Source organism: Mchenga conophoros, linkage group LG12 (assembly GCF_057382185.1).
Source record: "Mchenga conophoros isolate Kocher_MC1m ecotype Shallow Benthic linkage group LG12, M_conophoros_male_GT1.1, whole genome shotgun sequence".
Taxonomy (NCBI): Eukaryota; Metazoa; Chordata; class Actinopteri; order Cichliformes; family Cichlidae; genus Mchenga; species Mchenga conophoros.
The window spans coordinates 949,444-972,207 of NC_140537.1; the positions used below are offsets into that span (position 1 = coordinate 949,444).

At 41.1% G+C, this 22,764-nt stretch overlaps 1 protein-coding gene across 2 annotated transcripts in view; it reads right to left on the bottom strand.

The window, feature by feature from the left end:
• The window catches only part of pdzd2 (PDZ domain containing 2), a 94,725-nt gene that overhangs the window by 71,634 nt on the left and 327 nt on the right, over nucleotides 1-22,764 (bottom strand). The gene's annotated exons all lie outside the window — the stretch shown is intronic.

Below are 22,764 nucleotides of genomic sequence, written 5' to 3' on the forward strand. Positions count from 1 at the left end.
GTGGAAACTACGCGATGCCACCAAACGAAGTAACGAGTAACGACCCTATCTAAATCCCAGTAACGAGTAACGCGTTCCTGATTTTGGCATAATAACTAGTTACCGTGCTCGTTACCACAATAATAACGTAGTTACTGTAACGCGTTACTTAATAACGTGTTAGTCCGAACACTGGTGATGAATAGTAAGATGTTCTGGCTTTGCGGAGTGCTTTCTTATAAAGCAGCAAACTATTTCTCCAGGCTAAATGATGATCCTCTAAATTTGTGACACGCCATTTCCTCTCCAGATTACGAGTCATCTGCATTAGTGTACGTGTTTGAGAATTATACCACGGAGTCAGGTACTTCTGATTTGAGGCCTTAGTTTTCACAGGAGCTACAGTATCCAGAGTCGTACGCAGCCAAGATGTAATATTATAAACAATATAACTGAGAGAAAAGAGACTTGTGTTTTCTTACAGGGGGATTTATTCGTCCTTCAACATTTATGTGAACCAGTAATGGTTCTTAGACTTGTACACTTGTTCGAACTTGCATTCTAACCTAGAGGCAACCAGGTTTCTGTTCCTCGAGTTTGGACTGGTGCAAACTTAACAACACACACAAGTCTCCATGTCAAACCTTTATACAATAATCACATGTGTAGCTGCATACACAAAGCTTTTATCTGCAGCAGTTATTCACTTGTTCATACTGGTTACTAATAGATCCCTTCCTGGCTCAAATCAGTTAAGCAATGGGAATATTTCTTGCTTCCCATGTAGGGCTCTACGGTTGCACTGGCGCTCGAACGGCTGGTTGCACCGGTGTGACCTAGGATTTCTTTAGTCGCATGCCAAAATATTTTTTTATGTGAAGGTCACTTGGTGTTCACTCTCTCTGTGGTAGAGTATCACTTCCTGTTCCTGCTCAAACACAGTGGTGTTTCTGAGTAGCTTATCTGCTTAGCAATTTAATTAAAAACTTTTAAATACATTCTTTTTTCATAGTATAATCTTCACGTGCTTCATCTGAAGCACACTTTCTGAGTACTCACTACCTAATTTATAGCCAAAGTATTCACTCACTGTCTCTGTACTGTTTTGCTAGCTTAGCTTAGCTCGTAGCCGACTCGTTAGCACCATGGCTACTTCACCTGTCCCTCCTGCACTTTCTTGCTCATTGTGTCAGATGCAATGGCGTGTCCAGCGGGGTGGCCTAGGGGGGCACAGGCCACCCCCCCAACCAGACTGGCCACCCCAGGTGCCACCCCAAAGGCAAAACAATACAATTCAATCAAATATCAAATGTCCGATTATGTTTTCACGGTGAAGCTCAGATATCCGAGTGTAAGTGAATGCAGCATCGGCTTCTGCGCTATGTGCATCACGTTAGCAAAGGTAGGAGAGCCAAGCACGAAAGATGGCACCGCAGGAAACAATTTTTCGGTGAAAGAAAATGAGGACAGAATAAATGTCCCGGTATGTAATATTAAGTTTGTTGAGTTTAGTAAACTTCGGTGAAATTAGAATACCAAGGAAAAAAATAACACTTAAAGAATTATTGCAGCTGTGGAATATTTCAGACAGTATGCTACAGAGGGGAGCTAACATAAGAGTTATGAGTTATAAGATATAATCTAAGTCGTAACATTGCTGTATGGAGCTGCAGATTTGGTTGCAGGTTAACATAGCTGGACTGGCCATCGGGCATACCGGGCATATGCCCGGTGACTTATTTTTTATTTTTATTTTGTAAGGGCATGAACAATGAGAGGTGGTGGATTGGCCAGATGCAGGTCCATGTGTAAAAATGACTCAGTTGTTTGGTGGTGGCTATGGCGGGGCTTCCACAGAGGCCAGCAGGTGGATGAGGGAAGGGGAGGCAGGAGGAGAGACCCGAAGCAGCCGCCGGTCCGAGTGTCAGGTGAACTGAACTTCAGGTAAGAAGTTATGAGCTGCAGTCTATCTGGGTCAGATATGAACTAAGTTTAGGTGGAGTTTATTTTTGTTGTGCTGACTTTTTACCGTCAGTTGCAATAACTCATACTGCCCGAGCTAGCATGACGGAGTTTCTGTACAGCTGTTCAGTTGCTATGATGTTACTGATAGTGAACTTTATTTTATTCATAAGGTTAGTTAGTAGAGTTGCCAACGGCTCCTTAAAAATGGAATGGTCCCTCATTCAGAGAAAATATTACACGTTTCGTATTGAGCTGAGAAGAGACGCAGTTTGTCCCGGACTTTAGCTAGAATGGAAAAAGACACAAAGCTGGATTTATTCTGTCTTTATGCTGCACAGCTGCCTCTTCTTCTCTCGTTCTCTCCCCCCCTCCCTCTCCTGTTGCTACTTCAATCATGAAACTGATCAATGATCAGCTGATCGGCTTTTCTCTCTTGTTTGTTTATCGCCCACTTTGTGCCAGAAAGAGGAAACCAGCAGATGTCGCGCTAAACAACAGCAGCACGTTTCAGCTTGATCAGCTGTTGTTAGAATTTATTTAATATTAATTTCCAGTATCAGCTGATGTTTGCTGGAGCCACAGCTGTAAAGCTGCTGGTCATGATGTCGGTTTGGATATGTGGTGAGAGGGAAACATGAAGATGAAACCAGGAGATGCCCTTACTGGATCATCAGAGCTGAACAGGTGATGGAGAAACAGGTTTACCTTTTAGGTGACATGAATGAGTTGAAGGGAAGTTACGAACTGTTTCTGAGAGACAAATAACACCAGGATCCTTTTTTACGTAGCTGACAGCTGGTAACTGTGCAGGGGCGGGTCTAGCAAAGTTATGCCAGGGGGCCAGGTAGGGAATTAACAGGGAGAGGTGGGGCACAAAGAAATACTTTTCTTTCTTATTCTCATTTAAAATATCTCGCTTTTATTAAATAATTATCTAAATCTTACAACCAAAGTTTTTATCTGATGTAAAATGTATAGAAATCATACATATACCAACAAGACTGTACATCACTGTCACAACAGCATTTGTTTTCATTCAAAGGCTTTATGGCTTTAATACCTGGTGGGCCGGTCTGTAGTCAAAATGCCCGATTTTCTGTCCCGGTCCAGCCCTGCAGGTTAATACTGGCAGTGTCACCATGCCAGCTGACTGTATTTCATCGTCAGCCAGTGTTGTTCTTTATCAATATTACCAAAGTTTACCATAAGGCAGCATAGAAAGTATTTACTTGCTTTCAGGTTTTATTCAAATGTTAGTCTTTTCAGTTGTTTCCCCACTTTTTTCCTGTTTCAAAATCAAACACCAGTTTGTGAGAAGATTATCTTCTTTTTTTAAATAGGCAGATAAAGTTTTGCATTGGCTAATTTGTCAATTGTTTGTTACAAATGTTCGTATTTTAATATTCAAAAATGTTTTTGCCCAAAACATATGTGCACTACATGTCAGTAAAAATACTATGCAAATATTGCTGTCCTTGAATGCTGAGTAAACACTGACAAAGCACTGATTGTATCTCTTGTACTTTATCAACGCAGTATCTAAAAACTTTGCACCGTAGTGGTTAAAATCTCATTCTAATAAGAGTTAAAAGCGCATTCGGTTATTAGGTTTATAGGATTATTGAATTATGGTTAATGGTTGGTAGAATTTTTTTTTTAAACATTATCTGCCAATTACATCTGCCACCCTTCTCCAAATCTGTGCCCCCTACCTGGCCCCCCCAACAAAAATTTTCTAGACACGCCACTGGTCAGATGTTTAGTTACTCCTCGGCCTCCTTTAGCAGTAATGATATCTCTAACAAATGTAGCATATTTGCAGCTCTGGAAGCCAGGATTACTGAATTGTAGACTCGGCTTCGCACCCTTCATTCACCCGTAGCTAGCCAGGCCCCTGTAGCTGGTGCAGCCGAAGATAGCGTAGGCCCCACTAGCTGTTCCCCGGCAGACCCCAAGCAGCTGGGGAAAGAGGGCGGCTGGGTGACGGTGAGGAGGAAGCATAGTCCTAAACAGAAGCCCCAGGTACACCACCAACCTGTTCATGTGTCTAACCGACACACCCGCCGGGGGTCAAACTCTGGTAATTGGTGATTCTGTTCTCAGACATGTGAAGCTAGAGACACCGGCAACCATAGTCAATTGTCTTCCAGGGGCCAGAGCAGGTGACATTGAAGGAAATTTAAAACTGCTGGCTAAGGGTAAACGTAAATTCAGTAAAATCATAATTCACGTCAGCAGTAATGACACCCGGTTACGCCAATCGGAGGTCACTAAAATCACTATTGAATCGGTGTGCAACTTTGCCAAAACAATGTCGGACTCTGTAGTTTTCTCTGGTCCCCTCCCCAATCAGACCAGGAGTGACATGTTTAGCCGCATGTTCTCCTTAAATTGCTGGCTGTCTGAGTGGTGTCCCAGAAACGATGTGTTCTTCATAGATAATTGGCAAACCTTCTGGAGGAAACCTGGTCTTGTTAGGAGAGACGGCATCCATCCCACTTTGGATGGAGCAGCTCTCATTTCTAGAAATATGGACAAATTTATTAAACCCCCCCCAAAATATGACTATCCAGAGTTGGGACCAGGAAGCAGAGTTGCAGTCTTACACGCCTCTCTGCAGCTTCTCTCCTCCTGCTACCCCCCAAAAACCCATCTCCATAGAGACTGTGTCAGCTCCCAAACAGAAAAAAAAAAAGAGTTGAAAAACTGTCTAAAGTCTTTCATCTTTAATAAAATGATCAGCGTTCTGCTCTACCAGGTGTAACAATTGAGTTTAACATCCAGGCATCCATGAAAACGGAATTTATGACATTTAACGGAGTTAGAAGTTAGCAGGGAGTTAGCTCGCTAGCTTCTATCTAAATACAATATAGCATGTCCTGACTGCGGGGTTTTGGAAACAGATTCAAACGTACAGCTCTGTTATCACTTCCAGCGTAAATGAAGACAGGAAACTAAACAGCAGTGACGTTTGTAGGGTTACTGAAGTTGGGCTAGCTGGTATATAATGATGTGCTACGTGACCGCTAGCGACACAGCTATGTTAGCATAATATAAACAAGCTAACTTTTTTCCACTCGATAAAAGTTAACGTGAGTGTTCTCGGTGGTCAGGAACAAATGTAATCGCATGGCGGGATGCTGTAAAAGGACCAAACTTCAGCCAGGAGAACAACTGAGATAATCCATCCACAATACGAGGTTAGTCATTCATATACTGCTGCATGGGCTGGGCTGTAGTTACATCCTAAGGTTTTAAAAACTGAGCTTAAATAAATGATTAGCGGTAATAAAAGCCGAGGGAGGTCAACAGTGATCACTCACTATTTTAGGAGCTTTTTGAGATTAAATAGAAGAAAATACATAACATTAAACATGTTAACAACACAAAAGCCATATTAAACGTAGAATACTTTAGGCCCGGAAGTAGGATTCGTCACATCATCACTTAACAATCAGATTAATCAACCAAAGACTCAGACAGACTTTTAATTCATTTGAAAGCCTGATGCTTAGCCTCATCCACCCCAGCTGTAAAACTCGGAAAATCAAACTGGCTTCTCTCAAAATGTAAAAGAACCCACCCACCACTTTAATCACACTCTAGATCTTGTTTTAACATATGGCATAGAAACTGAACATTTAACAGTGTTTCTTGAAAACCCTCTCCTATGGAAGAAATATAGTATCATCAGAATTCAAGTATTTTTAGACATTGAATTTATGACACTGAATTTTTATCCTCCAAATTTCCCTGCAAAAATATTCACCTGCAAAAATTCACCTGCAAAAAATTCACCTGCAAAAATTCACCTGCAAAAAATTCACCTGCAAAAAATTCACCTGCAAAAATTCACCTGCAAAAAATTCACCTGCAAAAAATTCACCTGCAAAAATTCAACTGCAAAAGTGATGAACTTTAATGACCCAAGCCAGAGCAATCAGCACCAGATCGAGTCGAGTGGCTCTCGGCCAATTAAATTACGCTGTTTGATCACATGACACCGTTAGCCAGCAGTGTGTCTCCTAAAAGAGAGCTGTTTAGAGGTGAGTGATTAAGTTTTTCTCCTAAATAGAGATCATTACAGAACGCCTAGTCCTACTTAAAATCCCATTTATTTTTATTTTATCATCTACTCGAACTAAGGAAAACGTTTGACTAACTCAAAGACAATTTCCACGCCTCCCCTGCCTGACTGCAGAGGCAGTTTTGAATTTAGGAACAGCAAGATGGAAGCGGCAAACCCTGGCGATTCTCCGGTAAGTATATTGTTTTTTATCTTCAAGTTTGTCTTTTGAAACGTTAATTTTATTTAAATCCGTTGCTCACGTATAAAGTACACAGACGGGGTCTTTGCTCAACTCGTCTGAGGCGTGTCTCACTAAGCGCTACATGCTAGCATCCTGCTAACCGAGCTACCCTTTACATGCTGTGCTTTAGAAAATAGGATACTCGTTAAAAAATACTCCGCAGATATTGATAGATAGACGAACACTGCAAATATAATGTTGTAAACGAAAACGGCCTTTGGTGAAGGGGTAAAATACACCATGAATAGAGCCATAGATTGAATGGCTGCCATGGTTGCAGAACGGCCTGATTTAATGACAAGAATGGGGAAGAGTGAGGCGAAGTGAACCAAAGCCACAAAACACGGTCAGACAAGGCGGCAAAAGGGCAGTGATCTGTCCGTCAGTATGAAGTTGGTGTGTGCTTTGGTGAACAAAAACTCCAGACCGGTAGCAGGAAGGTGGGAGACTCGTGTTTCACTGGAATAGTGGTGAATTAAAACATCCTTTGTTGGGGACATTTAGGTGTAAATGCATCCATACAGGTGAGACAGAGGCAGACCAGACAGTGAAGAAAACAAGGCAAACATTAGAAATATTAAAACGGAAATATAGGATTAATATAACATACAATTGGGGAAAATGTAAGGAACACAATGTAAATGATATTGTAAAGTCATTAAAACAGCATACTCTGATTAAAAGAAACAGATAATTGGGGAGGATGATGATGATAATAATAATAATAATAATAATAATAATAATAATAATAAAATAAAAAAATGTACAAGATGGGTATGTATACTTGTAGCCAGAACTTAACAACTATAAAGTTGTAGCATGCCAGTACCTTACCCCATCCATTATATCCACACTTTCAGAAAAGGATATGGTCAATATCGTTACAAATACTATCTAAACTTAAACTGGATATCCCCTCTGCTTCTTCTGCTTCTCGTATACACCCTCAGGGTTTGTGATCAGCCAGCGGCTGATATGATCATTAATCCTGTAAAATAATATTCTTTCGGTTTATGAATCTGTTTGCATGGATTTCTTAATCTGTTTCCACTGTTAGCAGAAGTTGTGCATGCAGTTTTGGTGTGCTGCTCTCCAAGACTACAAGCTGCGTTAAAGTTGGAAGTAACTGGCCGATGTTCCACTGTTGAAGATCAGCTGTGCCCATTTGTTGCACATTGTGGGTATGGAGAAGTTGAGGCCCTTGCAGGCTACCCACAATTTCCCCAAACTGAGCGATTATACATCTTGCTTCCATATTTGTATCTTGTGTCACTAAAAATAATTTTATTTTAATTTTATACATTGATTAATGACCTGCAGAATCTCCTTATCATATTAAGTGATTCATAATTGTCACTTTATGCTTTCTCCATCTTGAAAGTGATGACATCCTTGCATTACATCCTTTAGGTTCATTTTCTGCAGGCAGGTTTCTGACAGAACAGGCAGATTTACACTATAACATGCACCGTTCTATAGATGGACACATAAAGAAATGAAAAATTACATGTATGTGCTAACTTTCTAAACACTGTTACATTAATGATTAAGTAGATAAAACATTTATGTCAGCCTTGGCTCATAGTTCATTTAAAGACAAGAACTTTGTGTGTGTTTCAGGTCCTGCACTCTCAAAGACTGAATGAACCAGCATTGCAGCCATGGGTCACTGTGAGCATCACAGGGAAGGTTGAAGCCGCCCACTGCAGCTGTAAGGCCGGAGTCACGGAGACCTGCACCCATGTCACTGCTCTTCTGTTTAATGTAGAAGCAACAGTGATCTGTGGCACAAGGACTGTTACAGATGAACCTGCATACTGGGTTTTGCTGGGTAATATGACCAAGATACAGCCAGAGGTTGGCCATAAGATAGACTTATCCTCTTCAGCTGCCCAAAAAAAGGCTCTTGATCAGAACAAACAGACCATCTGTAGTGACAGGTAAAAGGAGCCGTCCTCAAAAAAGAAAAATCCCACCTGCTACTGTGGAGGAGTTGTCACTGCTATAATGCCATCATGTTTTATCTAGGGGTCTAGATTTATGCCTATAGTGCACTGCCATGTAAATAATTTGCATTTACTGAATGAGTATCACTGTTCAAAAATTGAATAAAGAAACAAACTAATTTTTGCCTTCTTTTTTTTTTTTATTAAAACCACTTTATAGAACATCACATCAGTTACAATGTAGAATCCATGTCACTGGAGAATTTTGATTCAATAAACAGTAAAAAGGTGAGCTGTGAAGACCAAGGACAAGTGCAGCTCACAGGTTTTCTATCCAAGGAATCCCAGAAGATTGCATGGTGTCATTGCCCAGCAGTTGTTCGCAGGACATATGGACTCAACCTCAACAATCCCTCACACTGAGCAGCATGAAGTGACAGTGCAGAGGAAAAACTCCCCTTTAACAAGAAGAAACCTCCAGCAGAACCCGGTTCAGTACCAGCAGCCATCTGGGTTTGGAGGAGAGAGAGAGACACAGAACTACCAAAAGTATTTTTTTTTTATGTGATTGACTGTTGTTGTAATTCAAGCCCTGAGTGTAGAGCAGGTAAGATATAAAGTTGCATCCTAAATTCCATGCAGAGTGTTTAGTTTATGACTTTTTCACCTGGTCATTTCTTGATGAACAGATGGTCTTTTAGGGTTGACCAAGCTGGTACCTTGACTCTGTTCTCTGCAAGATGTTGCAAAAAACAAAATCATATGGAGACAATATTGGACACAAAATATATAACAATTTAGTTAAATGTAGCATTAACTCATAAGTCTTGCTAAAGTAAACCTTGTATTCTGATTCATCACAGCAGCAGTTCAGTTGGATGATGTCAGTAACTGCAGCAAGTGTCTTGCTGACTGAATAATTACATCTTGCATAATCTGAAACAAACACATAAAGACAGAAACAATTTATAAATTAACGTTTGATAAAATCTAAGAATTAATCATTTATTAGATACCAATATGAATATGTCTACCATAAAACTTGTGTGGAGCGAAGTTACATTCAATCAAGATGGTCTGGCATGCTACAACTTTGTAGTTGTTAAGTTCTGGCTACAAGTATACATACCCATCTTGTACATGTTCTTTAACATTATTATTATTATTATTATTATTATCATCAAAATCATCATCATCATCATCCTCCTCCCCAATTATCTGTTTCTTTTAATCAGAGTATGCTGTTTTAATGACTTTACAATATCATTTACATTGTGTTCCTTACATTTTCCCCAATTGTATGTTATATTAATCCTATATTTCCGTTTTAATATTTCTAATGTTTGCCTTGTTTTCTTCACTGTCTGGTCTGCCTCTGTCTCACCTGTATGGATGCATTTACACCTAAATGTCCCCAACAAAGGATGTTTTAATTCACCACTATTCCAGTGAAACACGAGTCTCCCACCTTCCTGCTACCGGTCTGGAGTTTTTGTTCACCAAAGCACACACCAACTTCATACTGACGGACAGATCACTGCCCTTTTGCCGCCTTGTCTGACCGTGTTTTGTGGCTTTGGTTCACTTCGCCTCACTCTTCCCCATTCTTGTCATTAAATCAGGCCGTTCTGCAACCATGGCAGCCATTCAATCTATGGCTCTATTCATGGTGTATTTTACCCCTTCACCAAAGGCCGTTTTCGTTTACAACATTATATTTGCAGTGTTCGTCTATCTATCAATATCTGCGGAGTATTTTTTAACGAGTATCCTATTTTCTAAAGCACAGCATGTAAAGGGTAGCTCGGTTAGCAGGATGCTAGCATGTAGCGCTTAGTGAGACACGCCTCAGACGAGTTGAGCAAAGACCCCGTCTGTGTACTTTATACGTGAGCAACGGATTTAAATAAAATTAACGTTTCAAAAGACAAACTTGAAGATAAAAAACAATATACTTACCGGAGAATCGCCAGGGTTTGCCGCTTCCATCTTGCTGTTCCTAAATTCAAAACTGCCTCTGCAGTCAGGCAGGGGAGGCGTGGAAATTGTCTTTGAGTTAGTCAAACGTTTTCCTTAGTTCGAGTAGATGATAAAATAAAAATAAATGGGATTTTAAGTAGGACTAGGCGTTCTGTAATGATCTCTATTTAGGAGAAAAACTTAATCACTCACCTCTAAACAGCTCTCTTTTAGGAGACACACTGCTGGCTAACGGTGTCATGTGATCAAACAGCGTAATTTAATTGGCCGAGAGCCACTCGACTCGATCTGGTGCTGATTGCTCTGGCTTGGGTCATTAAAGTTCATCACTTTTGCAGTTGAATTTTTGCAGGTGAATTTTTTGCAGGTGAATTTTTTGCAGGTGAATTTTTTGCAGGTGAATTTTTTGCAGGTGAATTTTTGCAGGTGAATTTTTTGCAGGTGAATTTTTTGCAGGTGAATATTTTTGCAGGGAAATTTGGAGGCAAGGCAAGGCAAGGCAAGTTTATTTGTATAGCACAATTCAACAACAAGGTGATTCAAAGTGCTTTACAGAGACATTAGAAACAAGAACAAATAAAAAGCATGATTTAAAATTGATTAAAACAAGCAAATAAACTAACTAACTAATTAACAAACAAACAAACAAACAAACAAACAAACAAACAAAACAGTATATAAAATCAAAACAGATAAAATCAGAACAGTAGATAAAATCAGTAGTTAAATGTAAGTTTTGAAATTTAAGCTTAAAGTGTGGATTTGGTGCTTTATTCAAATGCAGCTGAGAACAGGTGAGTCTTCAACCTGGATTTAAATAAACTGAGTGTTTCAGCTGATCTGAGGCTTTCTGGGAGTTTGTTCCAGATATAAGGAGCATAAAAGCTGAATGCAGCTTCTCCGTGTCTGGTTCTGACTCTGGGAACTGATAAAAGACCGGATCCAGATGACCTGAGGGATCTGGAAGGTTCATACTGGGTCAGGAGGTCACTGATGTATTTTGGTCCTAAACCATTCAGAGCTTTATAGGCCAGCATCAGAACTTTAAAGTCTATCCTCTGACGGACAGGCAGCCAGTGTAAAGACCTCAGAGCTGGACTGATGTGGTCCACTTTTTTGGTCTTAGTGAGGACTCGAGCAGCAGAGTTCTGAATGAGCTGTAGTTGTCTGACTGATTTTTTAGGTAGACCTGTAAAGATGCTGTTACAGTAATCAAGCCTACTAAAGATGAATGCATGGACTAGTTTTTCCAGGTCCTGTTGAGACATCAGATCTTTTATCCTTGAAATATTCTTGAGGTGATAGTAAGCTGACTTTGTTATTGTCTTAATGTGTTTTTCTAAGTTTAGGTCTGCATCCATCACTACACCCAAATTTCTCGCCTGGTTTGTGGTTTTTAGATGTATAGATTGAAGTTCTCTGGTGACCTGTAATCGTTTTTCTTTGGCGCCAAAGACTATTACCTCAGTTTTGTTTTTGTTTAGCTGGAGAAAATTGTGGCACAACCAGTCATTGATTTCCTCAATGCATTTACCAAGAGCCTGTACAGGGCCTCGGTCTCCTGGTGACATTGTGATATATATTTGTGTGTCATCTGCATAGCTGTGATAGTTTATTTTGTTGTTCTTTACAATCTGTGCCAGTGGGAGCATGTAGATGTTAAACAGAAGGGGTCCCAAGATGGAACCTTGGGGAACTCCACATGTGATACTTGTCTGCTCAGATGTGAAGTTACCTATTGATACAAAGTATTTCCTGTTTTCTAAGTATGTTTTGAACCAGTTTAGTACAGTTCCTGAAAGACCTGTCCAGTTCTCCAGTCGTTTGAGTAATATGTTGTGGTCAACTGTATCAAATGCTGCACTGAGATCCAGTAAAACTAGGACTGACATTTTTCCACTGTCTGTATTCAGACATATGTCATTAAACACTTTGGTCAGAGCAGTTTCAGTGCTGTGGTTCTGTCTAAAACCTGACTGGAAGGCATCGTAGCAATTATTCTGTTTTAAGAAGTAACTGAGCTGTTGAGAAACTGCTTTTTCAATGATCTTACTTAAAAACGGGAGATTTGAGATCGGCCTGTAGTTGTTCATTTGTGTCTTGTCAAGATTGTCCTTTTTCAGTATAGGTTTGATTACAGCAGTTTTTAGTGATTCTGGAAACACACCTGATAATAAAGAAAAGTTGACGATCTGTAACAGGTCTGACTCTAAAGTCTTTGAGACCTTTTTGAAAAAACTTGTTGGCAGGACATCTAAACAGCAGGAGGAGGAGTTCAGTTGACCTAAGATGTCCTCCAGGTCTTTGCTGTTAATAGGTTGAAACTGTTTCATGGTGTTTAAACAGTTTTTTGGTGGACACAGTACATATCCTGGATCTGCTGTTGATGTACCAATTGCTTGTCTAATTTTTTGGATTTTTTCAGTGAAGAATTTGGCAAAGTCATTGCAGGCCATGGTCGAATGAAGTTCAGCTGCCACTGACACAGGAGGGTTTGTTAGCCTGTCAACTGTAGAAAATAAGACCCGAGCATTATGGCTGTTTTTAGTGATGATGTCAGAGAAGTAGGACCTCCTTGCATTCCTCAGTTGTAAATTATAATTGTGAAGTTTCTCTTTATAAATGTCATAATGAACCTGGAGGTTTGTTTTTCTCCATCTGCGCTCAGCTTTCCTACACTCTCTTTTTTCATTTTTCACCAGTGTGGAGTTTCTCCATGGAGACTTTTTCCTTCCAGAGATAACCTTCACCTTAATGGGAGCAATAGTGTCCATTACATTTAACATGTTAGCATTGAAGCTATTGACGAGCTCATTGACTGAACCTCTGGACAGGTCAGGTGTTAATGGGAAGACCTGGTTAAAAATTGCACTACTGTGTTCAGTTATACACCGTTTTGTGATCACTGTTGTTGATATATTTGTGTGGGCTGAGATTTTACTTTCAAAGAAAACACAGTAATGATCAGACAGGCCCACATCAGACACAGTAACCTTTGAAATGCTCAGGCCTTTGGAGATCAGTAGGTCAAGAGTGTGTCCTCTATTATGTGTGGCCTCTGTTACATGCTGAGTCAGCCCAAAGTTGCCCAGAGTGTTACTCAGGTCTTTAGTCCCTTTGTCCTGAGGGTTGTCCACATGAATGTTAAAATCCCCAACAATAATTACACAGTCAAAATCAACACAGATCACAGACAGCAGTTCACTGAGGTCATTAAAAAAGTCTGTGCAGTATTTGGGAGGCCTGTAAACATTAAGAAACACAACTTTGGATGGGGCCTTCAGCTGTAAAGCCACATATTCAAAAGACTGAAAACTTCCAGGAGATAGCTGCTTACATTGAAATGATTCATTAAATAAGACAGCAACCCCTCCTCCTCTCCTGCTCGCCCTGACCTCACTGATAAAACTGTAGTTAGGAGGGGTCGTCTCGATGAGAACAGCTCCACTGTTACTTTGGTCCAACCAAGTTTCAGTTAAAAACATAAAATCAAGGCTGTGCTCAGTGATTAAATCATTAATTAAAAATGTTTTCCCAGCTAGAGATCTAATGTTTAATAAAGCCAACTTAAGTGTTTTAGAGGTATTACTTGTCCCCTCGTGTTTGGGAGCAGTCTGTGGCACACAAGGTATGTTTACTATGTTTAAAGATCTTTTAGAGTGCAGCTCTCTGTGTTTTGACCAGGCCACATGTCTCCTGTCACCTAAAAGTACAGAAATTTTAAAACCTTCTAGTAAACAGGGTCCCAGCTTCTCCTGGGAAAAGTCATCACTGCCATAATCCTCACAGCCCGGACCCTTCACACATCACGCATCAGACTGCGGAGACAGGGCATGAAGAGGAACTAAGGGGGGCGAGGCTGGGCAATGTGACTTCGATTGCTCTGTTGAGGGTGGGGCTCGATGGCGAACCTTTGGCCGCTCTGGTGGGGGGTTTATGGGGGACAAAAAGGGATTGGAACGGGGGGTAGATCTGAGCCCAGCATTGACCCGCTCCATCATCACCTCAGTGAATTTCAGGTGTGGGGAGGAGGGAGAAAGGGAGGGGGAGGAGGGTGATGGCCTGTCAGGGGTTTGGGGGACTGGGGAAGGTCGTGGTCCCTTGTCCTGGTCGTTGGTGTTGTTGAGAGAGTTGGAGGCAAATAGGGACCCCTCTTCTTGCCTTAGATGTCTCTCCTTTCTGAGGCTCTTCCTCAGATGCCATGGATGTCTCTCCTTTCTGAGGCTCTTCCCGGGTGGGGGCAAATGGAGCTCCTCTTCAAGGTTTCTGCTGGGCTTTGTCTGTTCTTGGAGTTCTGTTTGTTCCTCTTTATGAGATAACTCCTTGTTTATCTCAGCCTTGGCACCAAGCACGGATGGATGACGTATGAAATAAAACAAGTTGGAGGTGAACAGTTTCACCCCTGACTTGTTAAAATTAAATCCATTTGCTTTGAACAGATGCCTGCGTTCCCAAAAAATATTAAAGTTGTCGATAAAGTGCACTGAGTGGTCAGCACATGCTGATATAAGCCATTTATTCAGTGTAAACAACCTGCTGAATCTCTCGTCTCCTCCTCTGACCGGCGGTACAGGTCCACTGATGAATACAGCTGCATTCAGAGAGTTTACAGTATTTAATAATCCAGTAAAGTCCCGTTTCAGAACCTCCGACTGTTGTTTGGACACATCGTTTGACCCTGTATGCAGAACAATGTTTGTCACAGTTGGATATTCATCTGCAATTTGAAGAATTCTCTCCTTCAGGTTGTTGACCATATCGTTAGGAAAGCAGTGTCATAAATTCAATGTCTAAAAATACTTGAATTCTGATGATACTATATTTCTTCCATACTCTCCTGTCTGATCATTTCCTGATTACATTTACAATAATTGATTACACAGCAGTGGAGAGTAGACTTTATCACAGTAGATGTCTTTCTGAAAGCGCTGTAACTAAGTTTAAGAATATAATCCACCCGCTGTTATCATCTTCAATGCCCTGTACCAACATAGAGCAGTTTCAGTCAGGTTGCAGAGCTCATCACAGCACAGAAACAGCTTTAGTGAAGGTTACAAATGATCTTCTTATGGCCTCTGACAGTGGACTCATCTCTGTGCTTGTCCTGCTAGACCTCAGTGCAGCGTTCGATACTGTCGACCATAATATCCTATTAGAGCGATTAGAACATGCTGTAGGTATTACAGGTACTGCACTGCAGTGGTTTGTATCATATCTATCTAATAGACTCCAGTTTGTGCATGTAAATGGAGAGTCCTCTTCACACACTGAGGTTAATTATGGAGTTCCACAGGGTTCAGTGCTAGGACCAATTCTGTTTACATTATACATGCTTCCCTTAGGCAGCATCATTAGAAGACATAGCATACATTTACACTGCTATGCTGATGACACCCAGCTCTATCTGTGCATGAAGCCAGATAACACACACCAATGAGTTAAACTGCAGGAATGTCTTAAAGACATAAAGACCTGGATGGCTGCTAACTTTCTGCTTCTTAATTCAGATCAAACTGAGGTTATTGTACTCGGCCCTGAAAATCTTAGAAATATGGTATCTAAGCAGATTCTTCCTCTGGATGGCATTACCTTGGCCTCCAGTAACGCTGTGAGGAACCTTGGAATCATTTTTGACCAGGACATGTCCTTCAACGCACATATTAAACAAATATGTAAGACTGCTTTCTAGTGCTGTTCGATATAACAATATATATCGGATGATGATATAAAAACGTCTATCGTTTCATTTTACGCTATCGTTTGTTTCGTGGTGTTGCAAAATAAACTGTTTACGCCAATATTTTTTCATCGTTTTGATGATCATTGTAGTGGCTATATTAATTTCCTAAAGTTCTCTCTTTCTCTTATATTTAATATAACCACACTACAAGGTGGTTTGGGAAAATAAATTAAAAGTATTTAGCTGAAGTGTATTTTTTTTATGTTAGTTCTTTTTTTTAAACTTGTAGTTCTAAATTGAAATCCTAGAGTATTTAAAAGTAGAATGGGAGGCAGAGCCTTCAGTTTTCAGGCCCCTCTTCTGTGGAACCAGCTTCCAGTTTGGATTCGGGAGACAGACACTATCTCTACTTTCAAGATTAGGCTTCAAACTTTCCTTTTTGCTAAAGCATATAGTTAGGGCTGGACCAGGTGACCCTGAATCCTCCCTTAGTTATGCTGCAATAGATGTAGGCTGCCGGGGATTCCCATGATGCATTGAGTTTTTCCTTTCCAGTCACCTTTCTCACTCACTATGTGTTAACAGACCTCTCTGCATTGAATCATATCTGTTATTAACCTCTGTCTCTCTTCCACAGCATGTCTTTATCCTGTCTTCCTTCTCTCACCCCAACCAATCACAGCAGATGGCCCCGCCCCTCCCTGAGCCTGGTTCTACCGGAGGTTTCTTCCTGTTAAAAGGGAGTTTTTCCTTCCCACTGTCACCAAAGTGCTTGCTCATAGGGGGTCATGTGATTGTTGGGTTTATGTCTGTGTGTATTATTGTAGGGTCGACCTTACAATGTAAAGCTCCTTGAGGCGACTGTTGTTGTGATTTGGCGCTGTATAAATACAATTGAATTGAATTGAATTACAGCAGTGTAACTGAGACCACAGGGCACAGAACTACTAACTCTGAAAGAAGTACAGTAAGCAGCGCACTGTGTGAAGTCATGTATGTAAACTTCAAGTTTAGCCTTTTGATGGTTGTCAGGATGAGTTTTAGAGCCTGTTAACCCAGAGTCACCCCAACTGATCCATTATGGTCAATTCTGATACCAAAAAATGACTTGAGATCAGGAGAGCAGCTGACCCTGCTGTTAGGAATTTGAGGCTCGTCTTACTTGATTTCTGGTTCTGCTGCTTCTGTGCTGAGCTCTCATTACCAATGCAGCTCAGGCTGTTTCCTCTACACCGTGACAGGGAAGCAGCTGAGGTACAGACAGGCTTTATTTAACCCTTCTGTTATGTTGTGGGTCCAACTGACTGTTTTGATATTTGAAAAACATTTTAAAAAATGGTTCAAATTGCTTTTTTAACATGAAACTTATTTTGCTTTGCTAAAAAACTGTGATCAACATATAAATGGTCCATCTGACATATCTGTAACCCTGCAGGTTCATATTACATAGATACGGTTCGAGTCAGTTTGACCTGGCAGTCAAAGTGGAGGCTAACGGGGTGAGCCATATTTCACTTCAAACACACAACTGACTTACTGACCTCATGTGTAAAGTGATGTTATGACGTTTGATGGGAACCTTTTCTGCTCTCCGGCCAGCTCCAACCACACTGAATGTACACTCAGCAGGAAATGAGCAGAGTACATAAGGACTCTGCAGCCTGTCAGTTTATTACCAAACGGGCAGCAGAAGTAAAAAGCTGAGAGCCCAGCAGGCTCTGGAGCTTTGATCACAGGGTGGGAGATTCGTCTGAGGAGGATGTGGCTGAAGAACATCTTGAAGTCTCAGGATTCAGATTATGAACCAAATGAGGAAACTGCTGTTCATATCTAGGGATGGGTATCGTTTAGGTTTTATCCGATACCGGTGCCAAACCGGTACTTTTGAAACGGTGCCGGTGCTCAAACGGTGCTCAAACCGGTGCTTAAAGAATGGAGAACACAAAATTGGTCCAAAAACCTCTCATGTTCAGCTGTTTTTGTAAAAAGATAACAACGTTAGCCTTTTCTGCAGCTAGAGGGCATATATGGTATCACTCTTGGCTGGAAGCAGTGCTTAAACAATGGAAAAAACACAAACTTTGTCCAAAAACCTCTCATGTTTAGCTGTTTTCCACTTTTTCTTTGGTCATTTTAGCCTTTTTGGCCAGGGTGAAGGGAGTATCTGCCATCAAACAAGAGGACAGCCGCATGTAGCTATGATGATGTTTGCTAGTTCACCTTACATGCATTAACGTAATAACGTGGTTAGCCTACTCAACGTAAATTACACACGAACAACATTAAGCTACTCACGCAGAGAAGAACGGCTGCTGCTGCATCATCATCCTCATCATTTCTTCTACACTGGCAGGGCTAGGGGCCAGGACTCTCCTCTTCGGGTTTTTGGGGGATGTTGCATAACAGGCAACCCACCTGCAGTAGATGTGCTCGGTGTGAGGTCTCGCAGCAAGCTATCAAATACGGCGCATTTCTGGGCATTTAAAAAAACGCTATGCGTCGCCAGGTGTTTCATCAGATTTGAGGAGTTACCTCCTTTGACAGTATCACAGTATCAGCTTAAAGCACTTGTTGCTGCTGAGTTTGCATCTTTTGCTGTGAAGTACAGCCAGACTTTTGACCGCTTCGCCTTGGGCATTTTTAATCTGTAGCTCTGCTCTAAAAGAACGTACGTACCTGGCCCCGCCTACTATCCTCGGAAACGTAAAATGATTGGCTAGAAGTGTATCACAGCTCAGGAAAAAAAAGCACTGAAATAAAGCACCGAAATGTGCGCTGCTTTTCGGTCTGGTTACTACTGTTTATGTCAGAACCGGTGCCATCATGGCACCGGACACCGGTACCCATCCCTATTCATATCCCTCCAAGGACAACAATATTATCAAAAAATGGTTAAATATTGTGATCTTCATCCTGAGATACACATCAGCCAAAAGTGCACGAAACACAATAACAAACGGTGCCAAGTCCCACTAGTGTGGCAGTGACTCGTGTGACAGAGCTCGGTACAGAAAGTCATTCTGAAAACAGCTAATCTGAAGAGACGGTGTATCTGAAGGAGAACTGACAGGATGCATGTTTGCGAGTCCTGGCTGGGTCTGTGAGTCAGCAGCCAGTCTGTGGGATGCAGAACACGTCTCTGGAGACTTTGTATTTTCTCTCAGTAATCTGATTTGAAAATTGAGATATGAATGTTCAACACGCTTACAGCTATTATTACTACATTTTAGAAAAGTCAATATCATGGAAAACATTCTGTTTTGTATGCAGGACTTTTCAATGTACATTAAAAATGTTTAAATACTCATTTTTTTTTTATGAAAAAACGAGTTATATAGCAGCATTGAACCATGATCTGTGAGCTACATTGCATTAAATATTGATTGAAATGTTAGTAATGGATTAATCATGACATATAAACACTGTTTATGGGAATATTTGGGTGTCTGACACTTTTGGACGACTAACAATGACGTGTGTCAAACTGACCCACACATATCATTGTTGTACCTGAGAACAGGAGGGTCAGCAGAAGTACAGTACTTGTGTTAAAAAATCTGAAATCTTGAACAAGCGTGCAGGCTGTGAAATGTACTCACAGTCAGAAAGTGAAAAGCAGCTTTTCTGAAGATGTTTCTACTACTTTGTCCAAAGCTAACTGAGCCTTGTGCTACTAATAATAAGAACAAAATAATATATTTAGTGCATTAGTACAACATTAGTTGTAGTGAATCAATCAGTTTCTGCTGTGAGCTTCACTGTGAGCCGTCGTCCTGCTCTAACCTGCAGTGTTTTCATGCACCCTGTAAATAACACACAGTTTGTACACACTTCAGGTTCATATGATATTTTGCATCATATACTGATCCAGTATATAGTATATTAAAGGTCGCTCTCATGTAAGCTTTAGATTTCAGATCGCATTGAACAGCCCTCGCCTTCAAACCGAACCGCTCTCCCTCCCACCCCTTCCTGTATTTCTCCTTTCAAAAACACTTCTGGATTGTTCTGCCCCACTTTAACTCTTAGTACAGCGCTACAACTGATGCATAAATTAAATGTTTTTTCATCATTTTGACGCCACGCACTGGTGTGAAATAAAACCTGCCTCAAACTTCTTAAAAGAAAAATAACAAGCTTGTTCTGATAATCTGACGTAGAACAGATACTGGAGTCTTTATGCTGATGTGCTGATTGATGCATCAGACCAGAACTTAAAGATCCTGTTTCCTGATCCATGTTTTATTACCGGCTGTGGAAATCGTGTATGTCACTGTTCTCTCTGCTACTGCTAAATAATGTTTTCTGTATATCCACAAACAGCACATATCCACAGACTGCATATATCCACAGACCACATATATCCACAGACCGCACATGTCCACAGACAGCATATATCCACAGACCACATATATCCACAGACCGCACATGTCCACAGACCTCATATATCCACAGACCGCACATGTCCACAGACTGCATATATCCACAGACCACAGATATCCACAGACCGCACATGTCCACAGACAGCATATATCCACAGACCGCACATGTCCACAGACAGCATATATCCACAGACCACAGATATCCACAGACCGCACATGTCCACAGACAGCATATATCCACAAACAGCACATATCCACAGATCGCACATGTCCACAGACCGCACATGTCCACAGACCGCATATATCCACAGACCGCACATGTCCACAGACCTCATATATCCACAGACCGCACATGTCCACAGACTGCATATATCCACAGACCACATATATCCACAGACCGCACATGTCCACAGACAGCATATATCCACAGACCGCACATGTCCACAGACAGCATATATCCACAGACCGCATATATCCACAGACCGCACATGTCCACAGACCGCACATGTCCACAGACCGCATATATCCACAGACCGCACATGTCCACAGACAGCACATATCCACAGACCGCACATGTCCACAGACAGCATATATCCACAGACCGCACATGTCCACAGACCGCATATATCCACAGACCGCACATGTCCACAGACAGCACATGTCCACAGACCGCACATGTCCACAGACCGCATATATCCACAGACCGCACATGTCCACAGATCTCATATATCCACAGACCGCACATGTCCACAGACCGCACATGTCCACAGACCGCATATATCCACTGACCGCACATGTCCACAGACAGCACATGTCCACAGACCGCACATGTCCACAGACCGCATATATCCACAGACCTCACATGTCCACAGACAGCATATATCCACAGACCGCACATGTCCACAGACCGCATATATCCACAGACAGCACATGTCCACAGACAGCACATTTCCACAGACCGCACATGTCCACAGACAGCATATATCCACAGACCTCATATATCCACAGACCTCACATATCCACTTTCACCTGCATACACAGTTTCTTGGTAAATCGATGTCTCCTTGGCCTGGTTCCTTCTTATCTGTGTGTTTATGTGTAAAAACCACATCCAGTCTAGCCTACGCTCTCCCAACAATATACAAATGCTTGTCCCCTGAGTCAGAACACAATTAAAAAACAACAACATTTAAATATGGCTGTGTTTCTGGAATAATCCACAGAATAAACTGAAATGGTCAGAAATAGTTACAATGTGGGACTTTAGTTGTATTTATATGAGTGAGAGAAAAGCTCCTCTGGTTAGTGTGACTGCTTATAATGTCATTGTTGCATATTATTCCTGTGTCTGTGTGGAATATTGCATTTGTTATATTGTTATGTATCGTATTTATGTGCTGCCCTCTTGGAAACTTTGATCTGGATAAATAAAGGACAACAATAAAAATAACAGAAGATTCTATGCACTGTTACCAAGTACTTGTATTTTGTTACTTTCGACCTCTGTTACGACACAGTTCAATTTCAATTCACAGCAAGTACAGCTGTCTCAAGGCGTTTACATACAGACACACACAAAGTCACTCTAATTTGGAACCTGGGAAAAACATCCATATTATCTGCAGTATCAGTACCAGGACCAGGTATTGCAGAGTATTTGTGTTTTTTTTCCTAGTGAAGCCCACGATGTGTCCTCTCATACATCAGTGAGACATCAGAGACATGAGACATGTAGCAGTGAAATGTGTTTGGATGGTTTCGTATACAACATGTTCATAATCATACTGTACATATTTCACATGCTCTGTTCAACTAAGTACTTGTGTGGCTCGTGAGGGTGGTAGGCTGTGAATGTTGGATGGCAGTCTCTACACTGAAAAGAAATCACATTACTTCTTAATGAGGTCATTTTAAAGCTGGAGCCAAAAGAGCTTGAAAGCAACAGTGAATGGAGCTGAGAGAGCAGAGAGAACTTTAAGGAATCACTCGGTGTGTCTGACAGACTGATGGTCGGTAAACACATCAGAGACATTCACGCTTTGTGCTTTTAAATTATAAGTTCAAGAAGAAGAAAAACAACACACACACACACACACACACACACACGGTGCTGTTGTTGAGGTTATATAGTTTAACCTTCTGCTGACATGTATCTAGATACACTACTACTACTACTAATAATAATAATAATAATAATAATAATAATAACAATAATAATAATAACAATAACAATAATAATGCATTAACACCAAACTTTTTCTAAAGAAAACGTTGCTGGTCAGATTGGTTGGTTATGATTAGTTAGTATCTGAAAGTCTTCAGTAACGTGACTTATTTAGTTCACAGCTGTCCGTATAATGCGTAATAAAGTGAAGCGCTCAGACGGTCCAGAGCTGTGCAGCCAAGCGGATACTGCTGATGCTCGCTGTTTTCCAGCGTGTCCCTATTCTGTGAAAGCGACACACTCGCAAAGGCTCAGTCACTGCTGTGTTACCGTCCACGTCTCTAAACGCGTACTCAGT